Source organism: Gekko japonicus, unplaced genomic scaffold (assembly GCF_001447785.1).
Source record: "Gekko japonicus isolate JY-2015 unplaced genomic scaffold, Gekko_japonicus_V1.1 scaffold84, whole genome shotgun sequence".
NCBI lineage: Eukaryota > Metazoa > Chordata > Lepidosauria > Squamata > Gekkonidae > Gekko > Gekko japonicus.
The window spans coordinates 181,864-201,681 of NW_015159712.1; the positions used below are offsets into that span (position 1 = coordinate 181,864).

The 19,818-nt window shown below is 42.2% G+C and overlaps 1 protein-coding gene across 1 annotated transcript in view; it reads left to right on the forward strand.

The window, feature by feature from the left end:
- The first annotated feature begins 851 nt into the window (after positions 1-851).
- CKAP5 (cytoskeleton associated protein 5) overlaps positions 852-19,818 on the forward strand; it is a 128,787-nt gene continuing 109,820 nt past the window's right edge. Inside the window, 1 exon segment of the mRNA XM_015406899.1 lies at positions 852-910. The gene's annotated coding sequence lies outside the window, so the exon portion shown is untranslated.

The following is a 19,818-nucleotide window of genomic DNA, read 5'->3' on the forward strand; positions in this document are numbered from 1 at the left end:
CATGTCCAGGGGAACAGCTTGAACCACTGTGGATCCATGAGTTCCTCCTGGTTGGTCCCACCGTGCCCGGGCTAGCCTGGTGCCTCTGTGCTCCTTCTCGCTGACCCCACTGCGCCAATGCTGGCAAGGCAAAGCCACGCACCACCACAAATAAGGGCAGTGGCCCACTGCGTTTTCTCTTGGTAAACTAAATGGTCAATCCAATCTGGCTTTAAGAAGCGAGGTCAGGTCCTTTTCTTCACTTGGGGCTGGACCGGGTGAAAACAACGGAAATCTCAATTTCTCCCCGCCTCTCCTATGACGCGAAATAGGCTTTTAACTAGCAGCTTCATACCTACTGAAGAGCGTGTTTACGTCGCCGCAGCCAAGCACCACCTCGTTTTTTTTTCTTGTGTGGGTGTGCTTGCTTTTTACCGGCACAACTGTGTGCCTTTTAACAGAGATATGACAGGCAGAAACAACCCCACGAAACAAGGCTCTTCTTAGGACCGCATCTACATGTAACAGGTGCGCTATTTGCTGAATATATATGTTTTCCCTTTATTTTTAGAGATGGAAACCTTCCCAAGCACGCCCTGCCTCTCCCCTCAATCCAACCGCTCTGGTGGGTCTCCACGGCTCCTCTCCGCTGGCCTCCGCAAATAGAAGGCGCCCGGCAGGAAAACTTCCGGGAAAGGTGAACCAGAGCAGGAGGAGGAACGATTATCGCCACCCACCCCAAGTCGGAACACAGCCATGTACCGCAGCTGGCGAATTCAAATTGTCCAATAACATACTGTATCCGGAACGGAGGCGGGCTTAGCAAAGACCAATGAGGACTGAAGATATTGAAAGGTGAGGCCTTCGTTGGTGATTTCAAACCTTGCCGAGGAGCGGCCCACGGGTTGCTGTTTGGCCAGGCTTGGTCTAGGTGAGTAGAGGCCCGGGAGTGCTTTGGCTGGCGTGGGACAGTGTTGGGCTGGGGTCCTGGTGACGCTTGTGGTATTTGGAGCCCGAGAAAAGACCGTTGCGGCGAGCGGCTTGAGCTTTCCCTCCCGTCGTTCTTTCATGCCAGTTCCTTAGTCTCTGTTGCGGGCGATCTACTCTCTGCTGCCTGCTTGCTTCTAATTGCGCAGAGCCCCGCCCCCGCCTAGCCATGGGGGCTTGGGGCTGTTGGAGTGATGGGCTTGATGGTGCACTGGCGACGCGTTGCCAAACTCCACGTGACACCAGGAGATCTCCTGCGTTTTCAATTGATCTCCCGATTACCAAGATCAGTTTTCCTGGAGAAAATGGCTGTTTTGAAAGGTGGACTTTACGCATTTTACCCTGCTGAGATCCCTCTCCTCCCCAAAACCCGCCCTCCGCAGGCTCCACCTCCAAAATCTCCAGATATTCCCCAGCCCAGAACTGGCAACCCTAGCGGGGCCCCTTTGTTATGACCCCCTCCCCCCAAAAAAAGTTATGGAAGATCTGCTGACGATAATAAATTGCCTGGTGTCTGTATTTTCTACATGGTGCACTGCTCAGTCATTGTCTTGCATTAATATCTGTTGCTCAGCTGACGTTTAGGATCTGCTCGGATTAAAAGAAAGTACACAGCACATCTTGAGTTGCTTCCGTTTAGTCGGTGCTCTTCCTCCAATAAGGTGTAAATGTCAGCTATGCTGCCATAATGGTTGGGGGTGGGATGCTTGCTTGCCCTGCATTTCTTTGCTTCTGTAACGCTTGCTTATCTATGGCCTTGCAGGTGGTGTGTAGTGTCTGGGATTCAGAGAACCGTGGGAGCGCTTGGCCTGGAGCTCCTCCCACGCGTGTGGGAATGTGGCTAATTGGCCTAAGGAAGGGGGGGGTTGCATACAAATACCCTATATCCCATTAAGCTTGTAGGGGCGATGCCATTCTTAACAGTGACTTTGTTACTGCACCTATAGCTCTGCAATAAAGTATAACCTTTCTGATAAGCGTGTACTCAGTTGTTGGCTGTGGAATCTGACAGTAAATAGTAGATGATGCTCGTTTTCTGTTATAGTCTTTCTCTAACCAAGTGCTGCAAGCCTGAAAAATGGCTGCTTTCTTTTCTCTCTTGAGCAGGGAATGCAGGAATCCTGTTGTTTTTCTACAAGAGCAGATAGAGAAGCCCTGTATATCTGGTTGTTCGGGTACTTAGCTGTTTGATACCAGCACACTGAAAACTGGAAATATTTTTAGCTCTCCACAGTAATGCAGTCCTCCTTTGAAGATATGTATGTTAGAAAGGCTCCTGCCAACCTAGCAGTTTGAAAGAAAGAAATTGCAAGTAGATAAATAGGTACCACTTCGGTGGGAAGGTAACAGCGTTCTGTGCGCCTTGGTGTTTAGTCATGCCTTTACCTTTACTTTTATGTTAGAAATGTGGGGTAATTTTAAAAGTAAATAAAATTTCTTCCCAAGCAGTCTTCTGCTGTTTGAGTAATAAATAGTTTAATGTAAAATATTTTTTAAAAGTTGTCTTTTGAAGTAGATGACCACCGATGAAAATGTTACACATCTGTAATCTGCTGTCATTAAGGGGTTAGGAGAGATGGAAAAGTTCTGGATGTCCAACAGATTTAGACAACATTGATTTGCATTGTATGTGGCTTATTCCAGAACTTGGAAATCCCATAGAACATAATGGGTGCATAATTTCACAACAGTTTTGATCCTTAACAGTACAAAATGTCTTTTTTTAATATTTTAACCAGATATCACTGTTGTGTGCTGCATTCTTTTGAAGCTTGGTGATATATCATTTGCCCATCATTTGCCCATCAACTATATCCTATTTAAATATTGTGGATCTGAACTTCAGTTGTTTGCTTTAAATCTCTGGATGCAGACACTGTTAGCATCTACTGCTTGCAAGTAGGCTACCAATTATTGTCTGAAATGTTTCATCTGAATCTAGATACACTTCAAAGACTGTGGGAATACAAAAAAAGCTTTGATACTGCATGATGCAAAAAAACTGGCTATGTCCTGGATTTCTTGCTTTTTTTTTGCGCATCAGACTAAAATTAGGTCACAGTATATACTGTTGTTTAGGCTTCATCCTTTTTATCAAATGTAATTGCTTGTTCAGTTTTCTCTTGATGAGTTCTGCTTCCTCTTTTTTAAAAAAGAATACTGTGATTTTTGATGCTGGATTGTGGTCAGTGTGAACATGGTCTAATAACAACTATGAATTTGGAGGATATTTATTGATGCACATGAAGGCCCCACCGAGAAAACCACCTTGCAATTATCGTACTTCAATATCTTTCATCATGACGGTTTGTAATACTGGTGGTGGAGAGCGCTGTCAAGTGGCATTCTAGTTATGGTGACCCTGTAGGGTTTTCAAGGCAAAAGAGGAACAGAGGTGGTTTGCCATTGCCTACCTCTTGTAAAATGAAAAACTAAAGTGAAAACCAGGGAAATCCAGTAAACCTAGAGGAAGTGAATTAGAATCATATCCTTGCTGTATTCAAGACTGCAAAGTCATTTCTTGATATTGATGTTTAGCTTGAATTTCCAAGTAGCGAATTCTTCTTAAAAAAGATTATTACACATTTTCAGAAGTTTGAAAAGTGCTGATGATAATCATATCAACACAGAGCCCTACTTTTTCTTTTTGTTATATATAGCAAAGAATTATCTTTGCTTACTGTATGGTACCACATGGACCAAGGGTGGAGTGCAATTGTCTTTTACTGCTATGGAATAGTTTACATGCTCTTTTGTTCATGATTAAAATTATTCCAATGGCATTAGTTTCACTTGGCTAGTGTAGCTGGGATGCGTTTCAGTACAATAATAAGCATTAAGCATTACTTTTCCCCTGTGAGGTTAAGGAATTTTAACGGAATGAAAATTAAACTTTAAATGTGTCATTTCCTTGGACTGTGTGTCCCAAAGCAGTGTTTATATAGGTGTAAAGGTAAAGGTTCCCTTGCTCGAAAGCCAGTCGAATCCGACTCTAGGGTTGCGGTGCTCATCTCCGTTTCAAAGCCGAAGAGCCAGTGCTGTCCGAAGACGTTTCTGTGGTCATGTGGCCGGCATGACTAAACACCAAGGCGCACGGAACGCTGTTACCTTCCCACCGAAGTGGTCCCTATTTATCTACTTGCAATTTCTTGCTTTCGAACTGCTAGGTTGGCAGGAGCTGGAACTAGAGACAGGAGCTCACCCTGTCTTGCGGCACCCGGGTCTTGAACCGCTGAACTACTGACCTTCCACAGCCTGCAGTTCAGCGTCTTAACCACTTGAGCCACCGCAGCTCCATTTATACAGGTGTAGGTCTAGTTAAATGAATATCTGGAGTGGGAGGGTAAATCTGAAGCAAGGTTTTGCATTTCCAGCAGCTTGGCAACCCTTTCTGGGGGAGCAATACTCATTTACTGTGAGCTAAGGAGATTTTAGAGGCCAGGCCAGTGTGCACATTCTGCCGTTAGTTTTTCCAGCTTGAGAGAATAACTGGTAAGTCCTTAGCAATATTTTACCAGAACGTTTATTAAAAGTGTGGGCAGCCGTTTTTATCTCCATAGACTATTTCTGCATGTAGGAATCTGTTTTGGGGGATACATTTTTCCCCAAGCGGATCTCGGGTGCCTCCACTGAAGACGCGCTGTATCGACAGCAGGCTGATTAGCGAATCCGGCCACGAGATTTGGCGGCGGACGCTTGTCCAGGCTTTGTACCTTTTGCAAGCTCACTCCGCCCGCCAACCGTTCTGAGCGTCAGCAGGCGAATGCCCCGAGTGTAGGTCGAAAAGCACGCCCGTCAGTGGGAGGGCATCAAGCGGAGAGACTGACCGGAAAATCAAACGCGGAAAGTGGCAGCTAGCTCGCTGCGAGGCGGGAGGAAGCGTGCCGACGGCGTCCTAAAAAGCCGTGCTCTCGAGCAGCAGGGCTTCCAACGCGGGCAGTGCCTCGACTCGGATGGGGTCGTGAAGGGGCGGAGCGCGCGCGCGCCTTCCGCGGAGGGTCGGCCTCCCTCTCTTTGTTTGTCACGTGGCCCGGGAAGGCCGTTCGCTCAGGTGCGGCAGGAGGCGGAGGTTGGTGTCGCCGGCTGCAACGCGCCGTGCCCCGCCCTTGGAGGAGGTGCCTCCTTCCCTGCCGGTCGGAGATGCCGTTGCCCGCCCTCCGCTGCTGAGCCGGGCCACTGTCGCGGGCTGTGGGAGAGGCCGGCCTAGTTTGACCTGGGTAAGGCGTCGTTGTCCAACGCCTGGGACGGGCGGCGGCGGCGGCACTGGCGAGGCCTAAACCTCAGAGTAAGGCCAGCTCACTGGGCGGCCGGCTAGCGTAAACAATGCCGGGGGAGCGGCCTGCTGCTTGGCTCCAACTAGCTGGGTCGAATCGCCAGCCAGGTCCCGGACAGCGGCTCTTGGCTCAGCTGACACTCCTCACCGGAGGATGGTTTTGTCATGGCTGTCCATGTCGACCGTTTCCGAGCTGCAGCGGCTGGGGAAATGGCTCCCTGCTGAGAGCAGGGCGGGAAACGGGCTGAAGCCCTGTCGCAGGGGAAGGGGATGGCTGATGGTGGCCCCGATCAGGCGGCTGTCGCAGGGGAAGGGGATGGCTGATGGCAGGAGGATCGCGTTGGAGACCGAGGCGCGCGATGTGATCGCAGTTAAAGGGAAGAACATCCTTTCCGGAGTCTCTTGCCTTGACCTGGCAGACATTTAGTTAGGGGGTGGGTGTAGGGTTGCGTCGAGTTAAGCTGTGACCCAGATCGATTCTCGACATCTACGCTTTGAGTATCGGAACGAAGGTTTTCTTTTGTGATGTTATACTTTGTGAATGTGAGCAATTGCACCAGTCTTACTTCAAATTTTTGCTTAGCTTATGTTAGGTTACTTGCTCATTAGATCTAATAGTAAGTTTTCTTGTGACTGTTTTGTATTATCGATATTATTATCAATGTGGGTGGTGATTTGCATAGTTTTATAAACTTTTTTAAAAGGTACTTTTCCCTTCTTCCTCTTTCCAGGGTGTGATCCCATTATTCATTTTCTCTTAAACAAAATTGAAATAAATGTTATGTAAAGGAGTAGCACATAAGAATAAGATTCAGGACTCAGCACTGTTCATACATTTCAGAGGCAGTGGGAACCTCATAGAGAGGAACTTCAATTCACTGCATAGGCCATGGACTTTTTCAAATACATTGAGTATTAAGGCTTTATTACCAGGCTAGATAGGTGGAGGCTGAGTGTTTATTGCAAGTTTAATTAAGTTGGGCAGTTTTTGTGAGGCTTTGATGAGAAGTCATGATTAAAAAGTAGTGGGGAAGAATAAATTTATCAGGGCAGTTTCCAGCCTTTATTTTGTTGCTGCATATGGGCTTGTGTCAAACTAGGGTGATTTTAATTTGTACTCTTGTTATGTAAAAAGTGGTTTGCCTCTGAAGAGGAAAAACGGATGCTTTCCTTCACATTAAGTTCTTGCCTTGCTTGGTGGCATTTCCTAAGCTAGTTTAAAATGTGTTATTTTACATTCCTTGTTAGTTCCTGTTATTTGGTAACAGGTTTTTGAATAACTTCTAAAAGGCTTTTTAAGGTGAACCCTAAGGGAGCAGGTCTTTTCCGAAGTCCCATGTTATTAAATGTGACTTTCTCCCAAAAAGCTGTCTTTAGAATTGCAGCCTAAGAGAATTTAGAATGACCAAATCACCTCTATTTTCTGGGGAAGACGTCTGTTTAACTAGTTTCTTGGTTCACACTTTGAAACTGCAAAATGCTGTTTTGTAAACTATTTCAAAACTAGAGAATTTAAAATGCCTAATTCCCACTGATTTTAGAAGGTAACAGTTAATCGTGTGGTTAATCTCCTGTTTAACTGCTGTATTCTGGCAGTTTTGAAACACAAAGTGATCCTGAGCATTTTACTTGGGAATCAGTAGTACATGATTCCATTGAGCTTACTACTTAAGTATGTGTGTAGAGGTTGGTAGTTATGTATTTTTGAGTAAATATGCTTAGAGACGAGTTAACACTGCACAACTGTAAATTAGTACTAGTATAATTGTAGGAGTTAATAATGTCGCTTTGCTTAAGCTGCCCGGGGAACATGGACGCATCCCTTTCTGGTGGCTTCACTGTGCTGTTGATTAAGTTCAAGCCTTAACTGTGGCTTGTTGTCGGAGATGGATCTATATCAATGAGAAAGGCTGGCTGCAGGATGTTTGTGTGAACCCCAAGTTCAAATCCATGTATGAACCCCAAGTTCAAATCTGATTTCAGCCAGGAAACTTGCTGAGAGGCTGGAATAAATAAATAGTCCCCCCCCCCCAACATGCCTCAAAATGACTGTGAAAATAAAATGAGAATTGCTGAGCCTTTTTTTTTAAAGCTGTGTTGATGTTTCAACTTGGCTGTTTCAACTTGCAATTAGTACTGTTCAAGATACCTTATTTAAAATCTATAAGATTTCCCTGCTGACAGAAATATTGAGCAAAGTTTTCACTGTTTTTGGCAGAACAGGACATCTGTAGTAACTTGTAGAGTAGTGACTGCAGAGAAGGACAACCTGCTGTCAAGTTGCAGCTGACCCACAGTGACCCCTTCGTAGGGGATTCCAAGCACGAGATGAGCAGAAGTGATTTGCCATTGCCCTCCTACACACAGGCAACCCCAGTCTTCCTTGGTATTCTCCCACCCGAGTACTGACCGTGGCCAACCCTGTTTAGCTTCCAAGTTCTGATGACTGCTGGAGAAGCTGGGCTATTCAGACTGATGTGGCCACAGAGACAAAGATACAAATATCAGTTCCCTACCAGTTAAGTGTGTGTAGCTCCGTATGTCTTTGTATACCTTTTGCTGCCATTGTTTTCCCTTCTCCTCCCTCTGTTGTCTTTCTCTCTGGCTAAATTCAGATGTCACAGAGACCAGGAATGTGCAGCAGGTTGGTTGAGCCACTGCTGCCCCCCCCCCCTTCCATAGATTGTATTGATGTCTAAAGCGAGCAAAACTTTGGCTAATACTAATCAGGAATTGCCTCCAAACCATGTTTTGAAATAGATTTGAAAACTATGGGTTGGAGATGGGATATTATGTCATATGAACAGAGTCTTTTTATAATCCTTGGAGCAGAGTTCTTTCAGTTTTTGATTATGAAATTCTGTGAGGTGCCTTGTATACTTTTATGCTGTACAAATAACCAGTTTTCATAAAATGTCTGTCATGAGATATGTAAAAAGTGGTTTTTGTGTGAACTTTAATTACTGGTATCTAATAATACAGTGGGTGACTTATGCCAGTCACGAACGATGACAAAACCAGGCCACCCACATACAGGGTAGTTCTTACGTTTTTAGGAAAAATGTAAGAAAAATATTATCAAAAACAATCTGATCAGGTATGAAAGGCTGAGAGTTACTTAAAGGGAAAAAATGAAGGGGGCCAGGGAAATTAGGCTGCCCAAGCTCCTGAAAGCATAGAGAATCTTGGAAGGGGGAGGGGAAGATCTTGGCAGTGCAGAAGCTGTCTGATTCGCTCCTCAACCCCCTCCCTGGAACAGCTTGTTGCTCTTTATTGTTGGAATGCTGAAGTTCTGCAAAATAAAATCCCTTCAACTTATGTTTTATAACTACTGTGCTGAAGTTCTGCAAAATAAAATCCCTTCTGTTTTATAACTACTATAGTATTTCACATAAAAGGTATCTATTACATGAAATCTGGAGGTAAGGTATAGGCTTTAGTAGAGATTACTAGCTTTTCAGCTTTGTGCTGAGAGAACTGCCCCACTTCTGTTTTGAAATGTACATCATGAACAGTATGTTAAATTACAGTAGCCTGCGAATAAAATGTAAGTCATCTCTTTTAATGCCAACAATCGGTTTAGCATCATGAGCCTTTCACGTCTGAAGCGTTTTAGCTGGTTGATTCACCAAGCTTTGGAACCTACCTTGCCTTCTTACTGTCTGTTGGTTTATGAAATTTTTAGGGACCTGGTAAGCATTTTCTGCTATTGTTTAACCACCTGTGTAACAAGCTTTATTACCCCAGGTAGCAGTCTGAAGATTGCTTTTATAAATTTAAAAACTGATAAAGCAAACTGTTTTGCATTTAAAAGACTGTTCAAAATCCAGCAGCAGCATTCTTGAATTTCTAACAACTGATGTTGAGAGAGCTACAATTCTTTCTTTGGATTTGTCTTGTCCTCTTCTAGTTTATCACCAAGGAATACCAGGGCTGTTATGCAGAGGCAGGCTGTGGCAAACTATCTCTGAAAGTCTCTTGCCTTGAAAACTCCACTGTCGCCAATAAGTCAGCAGTGACTTGATGGCAAAAAAAAAAAAGTTTCGTGTATTTCAGTTCCCATGATCTAACAGTAATAAAAGTTTTAATATTTACCTTGTTGTCTGCAAAAATTATAAAATATTTAGGTCCTGAATTATCAAGGAATTTAAATTGTAATTCTTTCTGTAGTAATTGAGAGTGGAAATAGACTGTTATTGCAGATCCAGAAATTAGGATGCCTGTAACCTTAACACTGGGGCTGCTGTGGCTCAAGTGGTTAAGACGCTGAACTGCAGGCTGGAAGACTGGTAGTTCAGCGGTTCAAGACCCAAGTGCCTTATATTTAATCAGACCATTGGTCCATCAAAGAGCATTGTCTACTCAGACTGATAGCATTTCTCCAGGGTCTTGGGTTGTGGTCTTTCAGATCACCTATGACCTTATTCTTCCTGGAGATGGTGGGAATTGAACATGGGACCTTTGGCATGCGAAGTCACTGTCACTGAGCTGCAGCCCTCCTTCCCCCGGTACATCCTTTTAAGTCCATATGGATTCCGTAGGATTATACTGTGAGTAATCATAATCAGTCTTGCGTAGCTGTAGAGACAAAAGCACTTTATACATTAAGATAGCTACTGTTTCTGTAGCAAATGCAAACAGCTTAATGGAGTGCTTTCATTTGTTTCTTTGTGGTTCGTGTGCAGATATAATTTCCTATTTACTAGAGACACCATAGATTAAATGTGATAATTTCCACCATTTACAGAAGCATTTTGGATTTGTTGTTGAAGGCATTTTGGATTATTTCACAGTAGCTTGGATGTATGATCTCTGGATCTCAGCTGTGCCTAAACTTTGTTAGGCACAGAGCATGTTGTGACAATGTGAAACAACTGCAGCAGAGCTGTGGAGCTGTATGCTATTTGAAAGCATAGATTCTTGAATAGGACAGAGGCAATAAAACAGGTTGCAGAAAGGTAGGGTAGTTCACACTGGAAAATGATGGATATTTTATTATTTTTATGTTAAATTTTTTTGTGCTACTATTTTATTTAAAACTTTTTGTGCTGCTTTTCCACCCAGCTTGGGGGGCCCAAGATGGTGAACAATAAAACACCTTAAAATCAGCTTTCAGCAGATACACACACAAACACATAAAGTTTGGTCAGTGAGGGAGTGCAAACAAAAGGAAAGTTTTCACCCACTGATGAAAGACAAGATGTGGGGACATACGAATCTCCCCGGGATTGGATTTCCATAGTGCCATGCCTGAGAAGGCTCTTGCTTGGGTCACTCCCTAATATATTTTTTTGTATTTTTCAAATGTGCTTTTGAGTGTGTGTGCACCTGGAAGTCATGGCAACCTCTGGTGCCTGACCCCCACTGGGGGCCTGGAGGATATTCAGAGAGAAGAAGAGGAGGAGAGGAGATTGGATTCATACCCCACTGTTCATTTGGAGTCCCAGAGTGTCTTACAATCTCCTTTTCCTTCTCCTCCCCACAACAGACACCCTGTGAGTTAGGTGGGGCTGAGAGAGCTCTTTTGAGGACTGCTCTTGAGAGAACAGCTCTCAGAGAACTTGTGAGTAACTCAAAGTCACACCAGCAGCTGCATGTGGAGGAGTGGGGAATCAAACCTGGTTTTCCCAGATTAGAGTCCATGCTCTTAACCACTACACCAAACTGGTGGCTGAATAAAGCCTGTCCCACCTCCAAACTGCTGATATTCCAAGGAGGTCTCCCATCTAAATACTTGCCCGGGTCGACCCTACTTAGCTTCCGAGATCTGACGAGATCAAGCTTGCCTGGGCTATCTGTGTCCTATTTTTCATCAGATAATGGGGGACCTGGACCAGGGCCCCTGAAGATAACCATAGTGGCTAGCAAGGCCATCTGGATTTACAGTGTAGTTAAACAGCTTAATAAGTGGCTTGATTTCTCCTGTGGTTTTTTATTTGGACCTGTTACATATCAGAAGAAGAATTTGCCAATTATATTACACCAACTTGATCTTTTATAGTTGATGTGATGCTGGCTCTGATGAGAATGGAATTTTTAGTATGCTAAAATAGTAGAGAACAGGGTGGATTTGATTTAAATCACAATTTAAATCACTAGTCAGTAAGAATAGATTTAAATCATGACTTTTGACATAAAGACTAATTCTTGCTGGTATAATAATATTTACAACCAGATGAATGTTTCATTTTTAGAATAAAAACTTCTCAGATTAGTTTTACAGTTATATCAAAAATTACTGATTTGGTTATGTTATTAGAAACACATCATAGATAGTTCACCTTGCAATAATTTCATAATTATCTCCAGTTTAATAGGTAATTTACTGGAAGGAGAAAAATAATAATTACCTTAACAATTTAAATAGTTTTATTTAACTAAAACGATAACATTATAGCAAAAGTATGCTTAAACATCCATATTTGTTAACTGATGTGGTTAAACAAAATACCTTTAAAAAAAAACAACGTAGACTATCAGCCCAGTCCACACATGGGCTGTGGTCACACACACTAAATTTCAGTGCACTTTCCAACTGGCTTTTTACTGTGTGAACTGGCAAAATCCAGTTGGAAGTGGATTGAAATGGATTGAAAGTGGATTATGAAAAACTTAAAATACTGTCCTCTGTATCTCACTCATCTTCGTCTTCTTGTTTGTTCATAATCTGGAAAAGAAAAACAACCCTTCCTGCTTTATCAGGTCCCAAACGATTTCTCAATTTAGAATGAATGAATCCAAAGGAAGTGAATATTCTTTCTACATCAGCAGAAGAAGCTACTGCTGTTAAAATTGAAATCTTTACTTCAATAGTCTCTAAATCCATGTGCTTAAGTAACTTCCACCAGTTCACTGGTGTGACTTTCTTTAAAACATTATCAGCAAACATATATTTCTTGAATGGTTCTTCCTTAGCTCTAAAGGTTATTATAGTTGGCATTACAAATGGATGATTACTGGATACCCATGTCATAGCTAACTTCTTTTTCTCAGCACTTAAAGTTTGACCCTGGTACCGGATATTGACAATATTTTAGAGGGAAATGAGCTGGAGACAATGCTTGTTCCATTCGTTCTTTTAACGCTTGTAATTTAATTCTGTCAGTGTGTAGGTCTGTTTTTAAAGTGCTCACTCAGTTTCTTCCAAATTTCAACAGCATCAGCAATAAAACAGCTATTTTTCTGTATTGTGTTTAAAGCTTCAGAAATGGGTTTCAGGATGCTCAGCATATGTTCAACCTTTTTCTTAAGTCCAATGTTGAGGCTTTTGGACTTGACAGTGGCCTTTTCTCTTGATTTTGTTCACAAACTGTCACCAGACTAGGCCAGTTCTTGATATCCAGCTGAAAACAGTCCACTACAGAGTTCCATCTAACATCGTGTGGGAGTGTTAGCTTGGTTACACCCATTCTTTTCAGAGCTGCTGCAGCAAAATGATTGTTACGGAAGTATTTAGCAATTTCAACAACATTAGTCTTTCTGGAACACTGAAGTCTTTGGCTGGGGGTGCAGTAAATGAGCACTGCAACCATATGTTGTTACCTTTGTATTCCATTCCTTCTCTTCTAAATTTCTTCTCATCTTGGAATGAGAAGTGTTCTTTGAGGGGGTGAACAAACATGTGGACAAGGGGGATCCAATAGATACTGTTTTGATAAAGTTCCTCATCAAAGGAAGTCCTTTTATGGATCAAAAACTGGCTAATTAATAGAAAACAGAGTGAGTATAAATAGACAATTTTCTCAGTGGAGGGTGGTAAGCAGTGGGGTACCGCAGGGATCAGTACTTGGTCCACTGCTTTTTAATTTGTTCATTAATGATTTGGAGTTGGGAGTAAGCACTGAAGTGGCTAAATTTGCGGATGATATGAAGTTGTTCATGGTGGTGAAAACCAGTGAGGATTGTGAGGCACTCCAAAGGGATCTGTCAAGGATGGGCAAGTGGGCGTCAACATGGCAAATTGGGTTCAATGTGGCCAAGTGCAAGGTGATGTACATTGGAGCCAAAAATCCTAAATATAAATACACATTGATGAGGTCTGAACCGGCAGAGACTGATCATGAGAGAGATCTTGGGAGTTGTAGTAGATAACTCACTGAAAATGTCGAGACAGTGTGTGACTGCAATAAAAAAGGCCAATGCCATGCTAGGGATTATTAGGAAGGGTATTGAACACAGATCAGCCAATATCATAATGCCCCTATATAAATCATTGGTGCGACCTCATTTGGAATACTGTGTGCAGTTCTGGTCACCACACCTTAAAAAGGATATTATAGCTTTGGAAAAAGTGCAGAAAAGGGCAACTCGAATGATAAAAGGGTTGGAACACTTTCCCTATGAGGTGTTGGACTGGATGGGCCTTTGGCCTGATCCAACATTGGCGTCTCTTATGTTCTTATACATTTGCAGCATTGTCTGTGACCAAACTGCATACTAGATATTTGAATTTTTGTTCACATGTTACTAGAGCTTTTGCTAACACTTCTTGTAAGTATTCTGCTGTGTGCACATTTCCTGACATATCATTTTTTTCTGCAAGGAAGACATTCCCTTCTGTTATACAAGCACATACAACAGGATCATTGTGGACATTACTCCCCCTGTCAAGGCTTAGGTTAACAAGTTTACCTTCTAGTGCTCCATTGCTCCATTTCTCTGTCATATACTTTATCCAGCAGTTTCCCTGCAACATCTGTTCTGCTGGATGGACTGTATCCTGGTCAGTGGTCGAACCATATTAATGAAATGTGGGTTTTCAATCAGATGGAAAGAAGAGTTTGTCTTGTAAACAAACTGGGCATTTTTTTCATCAATTAACTCTTTTTCTAATCTGCTGGTTTTTATCACAAATTTATATATGGCGGTTACTGGATGGTTGGCTCCTTTCTTTTAGGTGATATACTGTGGATGTGTGATGTATATGTGACTGAAACACTATCCCGGACAGATAACTCTGAAACTGTAGAAACAGAGGATGGTGATCTTGAAGGTGGATAGTTTCCATAATCCTTTATGTTGATGATTGATTCCTCTTAACAAAAAAAGTCAATGCTGTTATTTAATTGTTTATACCATTTCTGCTTATTTAGTATTACTCATTGTATTCACTGCCTCTCAGTACTGCCCAAAAAAGGAATTTTTGCTTGTTTCAACTCTTTCTTTCTTCATAACAACTGTATCAAAATGACAGTAATTTGCAGTAATAATAATACGAAATATAATTTTGCTCAAACATGACAGTTCCAAGGCAGTCTTTAAGAAATATGATGAAATAAAAACGTTTATCAACCTGAAAATCCTGCTTGTTCAAACGTGTTCCTTTTGTCATCTTCATCACAGGACTTCTCATGATGTTTCATTCGGGCCACCAGGCTTTGCATTTCTTTGTTGCAGTGTTTGCATTTTGCATGCATGCCTGCCTTACCCATAGGTAGATGCATTTCATTAAAATAGTCCCAAACTGTATCTCTTTTACAGCCTGCTACCATTATAGGTTTTCTCCTCCAGGGAAAGAATAATATGAGAAACCTCAGGCTATAAACACAAAGATCCAAAGACTTGTGGGGGTTTCTGCTCAAAAGGTTTCACTTTCATTTTACTGTTGTGTAGATCTATTTCACTCCCAGCAATCTTCTATCATTGCATTTTTTTAAACTTAGCACAGAAGAGGTAAGGGGTTGATTTTGTGTACATAGTTTTGCAAAGGACCAATGGGATTAAGGTCTTTTTATCAACTCTGTATGTTTATTTTATAACATTTTTGCTCTGAAGAAGAGTAGGCTTGCCAAGTCCCCCCAGGGGGCAGGGAAATCCCCGCCCGAGAGGCCCAATACCCACCGCCGGTGGATCGGGCCCCGAGGGGAACCCCACCTCCAAAGTGTGCAATGTGTCCGGTGTGAGCACGTCACCCAGAGGTGATGTGATCATGTCAGGCACGTTGGGGGCGGGGCCACAATCATCCGAGGGAAAACTCTGTGGTTTTCTTTTCCCCTCGGATGATTGTGGCCCTGCCCCCAACATGCCTGACGCGATCACGTCACTTCCGGGTGATGTAATCGCGGCGCGAGCGCGCTTTGTGCGCACGCAGGAACTCCTGGACCAGCGCTGGACTCCCCCGCTCTTCTTAAGGTAAGGACTTGGCAACCCTAAAGAAGAGGCATATGATCTCTGCAGACACAAATTCACAGTTTTGAGAACTGTAAAACCAAGCATCTGCAATAATATCTTCTAGATAGAAAAACTGCCCAGTAATCTTACAGAAACCTTTGGAAGAGCATGACATTGTGAATGGATTAATGGAAATAGTTTACCAAAAATTTGAAACGCATGAATATACAGCCTCATGCTACATAATTAAAAAGGAATCCTTATTTCATGATGAATAACCTTTGGACTATAATGTCTCTTAAGTAGAAAACTACCTTTAGATAATTTTTTCCTCAAAAATCATTTATTTTAAAAATCCAATTTAAATGTATAAAATCTGATTTAAATTTTTAAAAATCCAATTTATACTGCCATGGAAGACGAAATCAAAGGCATTCTTTGAGCAATGGTCAGGTATAAAATTCTTCTGGCATTGTTATTTACAACTAAAAAACTTAATGGAATACCTAGCCTCTTTGGGTATTTTTGACAAACCAAAGTCTGCTTTCGAAAACGTTTTAACAACGTACGTAGATTCTTCCGAAGGTCTTATGGCTAAATCATATAAAATTCTCTTGCTCGCTGAAAATAAATCTCTAAGACACCAGCTTCATTGGCAAGATTTACACATGGACTTGACTGATTCTCAGTGGCGACTAATTTGGAACTCACATGCTAACTCTTCAATAAGTTTCAACATCCAATCACAACTTTTCAAACTTGTGTCCTGATGGAACTATACCCCAGAACGACTAAATAGAATAAACTCAACACATGCCTCTTTATTTTGGAAGAATTGTGGTCACACAGGAACATACTTCCATTGTTGGTGGTAATGTCCAGCTACAGATTCCTTATGGTGTGATGTCATGAAGCAAATTAATGAGATGATTTCATCAAACGTTCCTATATGTCCTGAACTATTGCTCCTTAACCTATGGGTCTCCGGTGAGGGAACAGTGGCCCATAAGGAACTTATCTCGATCTTATTCACAGCGGCAAGAGTGACAATCACATCACTTTGGAAATCCACTTCTCCTACTCTTCACTTATGGCATAACAAAATATGGGATCAATTAATTCTAGCCAAACTTATGGACATTCCTCAATCAACCTCTACAGCTCTGTCTTTCACTCCATCTCATTTTGTTTCCACATGGTCATGAGTACTTCAATTCATGGCAGAAAAGGATATTCTCCCCTCGGATTCATCTTATCCTTGGATTAACTTCTGACTGACTCCAAGACTTACCTGGTTGCTGTGGCCTCTTATAGCTAACAGAGTCTCTTAAAACCTAATTATTCTTATTCACTATTTCTCATCCACATGTCTATTAGATAGATGGGCTTTTAAATATTACCTCTATTTCTGAATGCATGTTTAGCACCCTGAATTCTTAGATATGTTTGTTCATGTTTATGAAACTGTATTATATTCATTTTCATCTTTTTATATCTTTGCTGCAGTTATATTCAATTGTTGTGTTTATTGTTGTTTACTGTTATCTCTTAATGTTACTCAATTTTTTAAAAAAATCTGATTTATTTTTAAAAATCATTTTTATTCACCCTAACATTTTATAAGAATTAAGATTTATGCATTAATTCTCTACTTAATGCATAATTCTTAATTCTTATAGAATGTTAGGTTGTTTCAAAAAATAACAACCTTTGGGTCAGAATATAGTGGAGAATCTTCTTAATTAGCTTCATTAAAGGAACTGAAAAACGGTTGCTACTTGCAAATACTGAAGAAAATAATTAGGATGCAAAATAAGTGCCATTTGGTATCTGTAAAATAGGAATGCCAAATTACATGATATTTATGGCATATCCCCTTTCCTTGTGTTATGGCTAGGATGGTGATAAAGTAAGATGAGGCAAACTTGTCCAATACTGACATAGTATATTATTTATTTGAAATATTTTAATGCTTTTTTCCCACCTGATTAGGGCCCATAGAGTACTGAACATTTAAAAAATTAACACATTTAAGCTATTAAAAATACTGTTAAAATTATAAAATCTGTTAAACACACCAGTATTGGAATCTGCCAGACAAAACAGAAAAGTCTTCACCTGCTGGAGAAAGAAACCAATAGAGGGAGACAGGCAAATCTCTCTGCGGAGGGAATGCCAAAGTTTTCATGCCATGACTGAGAAGACCCAAGCTTGTGTTGCCATCCATTTAGCTTCAGGTGATGGCGGCAACTGAAGCAGGGCCTCTGAAGATGACCGGAGCATATGGGTATTTTCATATGGGAGGAGACAGGCCTTTTTGTTTTCCTTTTCCTTTTTTGGTATTTTTATATGTGTGTGTGAGTGTATGTGCACCTGGAAGTCATGGCAACCTCTGGTGACTGACCCCTACTGGGGACCAGGACAATATTCAGAGATGTGGCTGAATAAGGCCTGCCCCCACCTCCCACCTCAAGGAGGTCTCCCATCCAAGTACTTTCCAGAGTTGACCCTGTTTAGCTTCCAAGATCTGATGAGATTGGTCTTGCCTGGGCTATCCAGGTCAGTGCGGGAGGAGGAAGGGCTTTGAGGTGTGTTGGTCCCAGGCCATACATGGCTTTAAAGGTTAATACCAGCACCTTGAATTGAGCCTGGAAACAAATTGGAAGCCAGTGTCAGTGGAATACGAATTGGGTGATATGGTTGTCTCTATGACTCAAGTCAACACTGTAGCTGCAGCATTCTGTTCTCTTGGTTTTAACCCTGGCTCTTGGTTTTAACATCCACCCTGAGCCACAGGAAGATCTTGAGCAGAAGGATTTTTAGAGAGTACATTGAAATAAGCTATCTTGAGTAACTATCTTCAGCACTTCATGAAACTGTGTTAATAATGGAATTGTTTTATATGGTTTTATGTGGTTTTAATAACAATATTTTATGTACTGACTGTGAGCCGCCCTGAGCCTGCATTGCGGGGAGGGTGGGGTATAAATGTAATAAATAAATTAAATAAATAAATGTAGCTTCTGAAGGGTAGCTGGCTCACCAGCTGAAGTTGGTGAAAGGCACCCCTGGCCATCCCTGCCACCTGTTTATCCCACAGAGGCCTAGGTCCAGGAGTGCCTCCAAGCTACAAACCTGCTCCTTTAAGGGGAAATGCATCCTCATCCAGTACAGTGGATAACTTGTTTCCTGGGTCAGACCCTCACCCAACTAGTAGCATTAAGTTTGCTAGCATTAAGTTTCAGCTTGTTAGCCCTCATCCATTCCAAAACTGCCTCCAGGGATCTGCTGGTAGTGTGAGATAGAGCTGAGTGTCATCTGGGTATTGGTGGTGACTCAGCTCAGATCTCTGGATGACCTCTCACAGGGGCTTTACATAAATTTTGAAAAGCATGGGGGATAAGATGGAATGTTGGGAAACCCCAAAGGCCAAAAGCTGAGGGGGCAGAGCAACAGCCCCCCAGCACCACATTCTGAAACCTACCCTCAAGGTAGGACTGGAACCACCACAGAACAGTCCCTCACAGTCCTAGTCCCGCTGCCAAGAAGTCCAGGAGAATTAACAGGTCATGCTCTCCCAATCAGCTACTGGTGCATATTATTCACCAGGACGCTGCCAAGAAGTCCAGGAGAATTAACAGATCATGCTCTCCCAATCAGCTCCTGGTGCATATTATTCACCAGGGCAACCAAGGCTGTTTCAGTCGCAGGACCTGGTCTGAAACCAGATTGGAATGGATATAAAATGTATCTAAACAATCTTGCTTCATTTAAGAATCTCTGAAGCTGGCCAGCACCACTTGTTCAGTCATCTTGCTGGATGGTAGTTACTCAGTTCTTCTGGATCCAGAAGAGGTTTCTTTAGGAGTGGACACACTGCTGCCATCCTGTCTCTCAGTGAGGTATTTACTGTCTCCCAGACCCAGACCCCCCCCCCCGGCAAATTTTAGCCAGAAGGGGCAAGAGTTATACAAACTGGTGGTATGTCTAAATTTCCAATAATCCTGTCCGCAGTTTTAGACTGCACAAGATGAAATGTATCCTGCACAACTTGACAAATTGGCACCCCGGGACCATCCAGTCCTGTTGCTGCTAATGTAGAGTCTAAAGTACATGTTAGAATGTAAGAAGTGAGAAGCCTCCTGCTCCATTGGAGTTTAAAGGAACAAAATGCATCAGTATGATTCACACAGTATTGTTTTAGTTTAATTCTGTAGGATTGGAGAAGAAATAGTTAAATCTCATCTGTTGTATTCTGTTACGTTATGCTGGCTTTATCTGTTTTGTTCTGCTGTGATGTATTGGTTTTATGCGTAAGAATTTTGGTCATATGAGTTTAATAATAAGGAAGAAGAGGAGGAGATTGGATTTATAATCCATCCCTCACTCGGAGTCTCAGAGCGGCTTACAAACTCCTTTCTCTTCCCTCCCCACAACAGACACCCTGTGAGGTAGGCAGGACTGAGAGA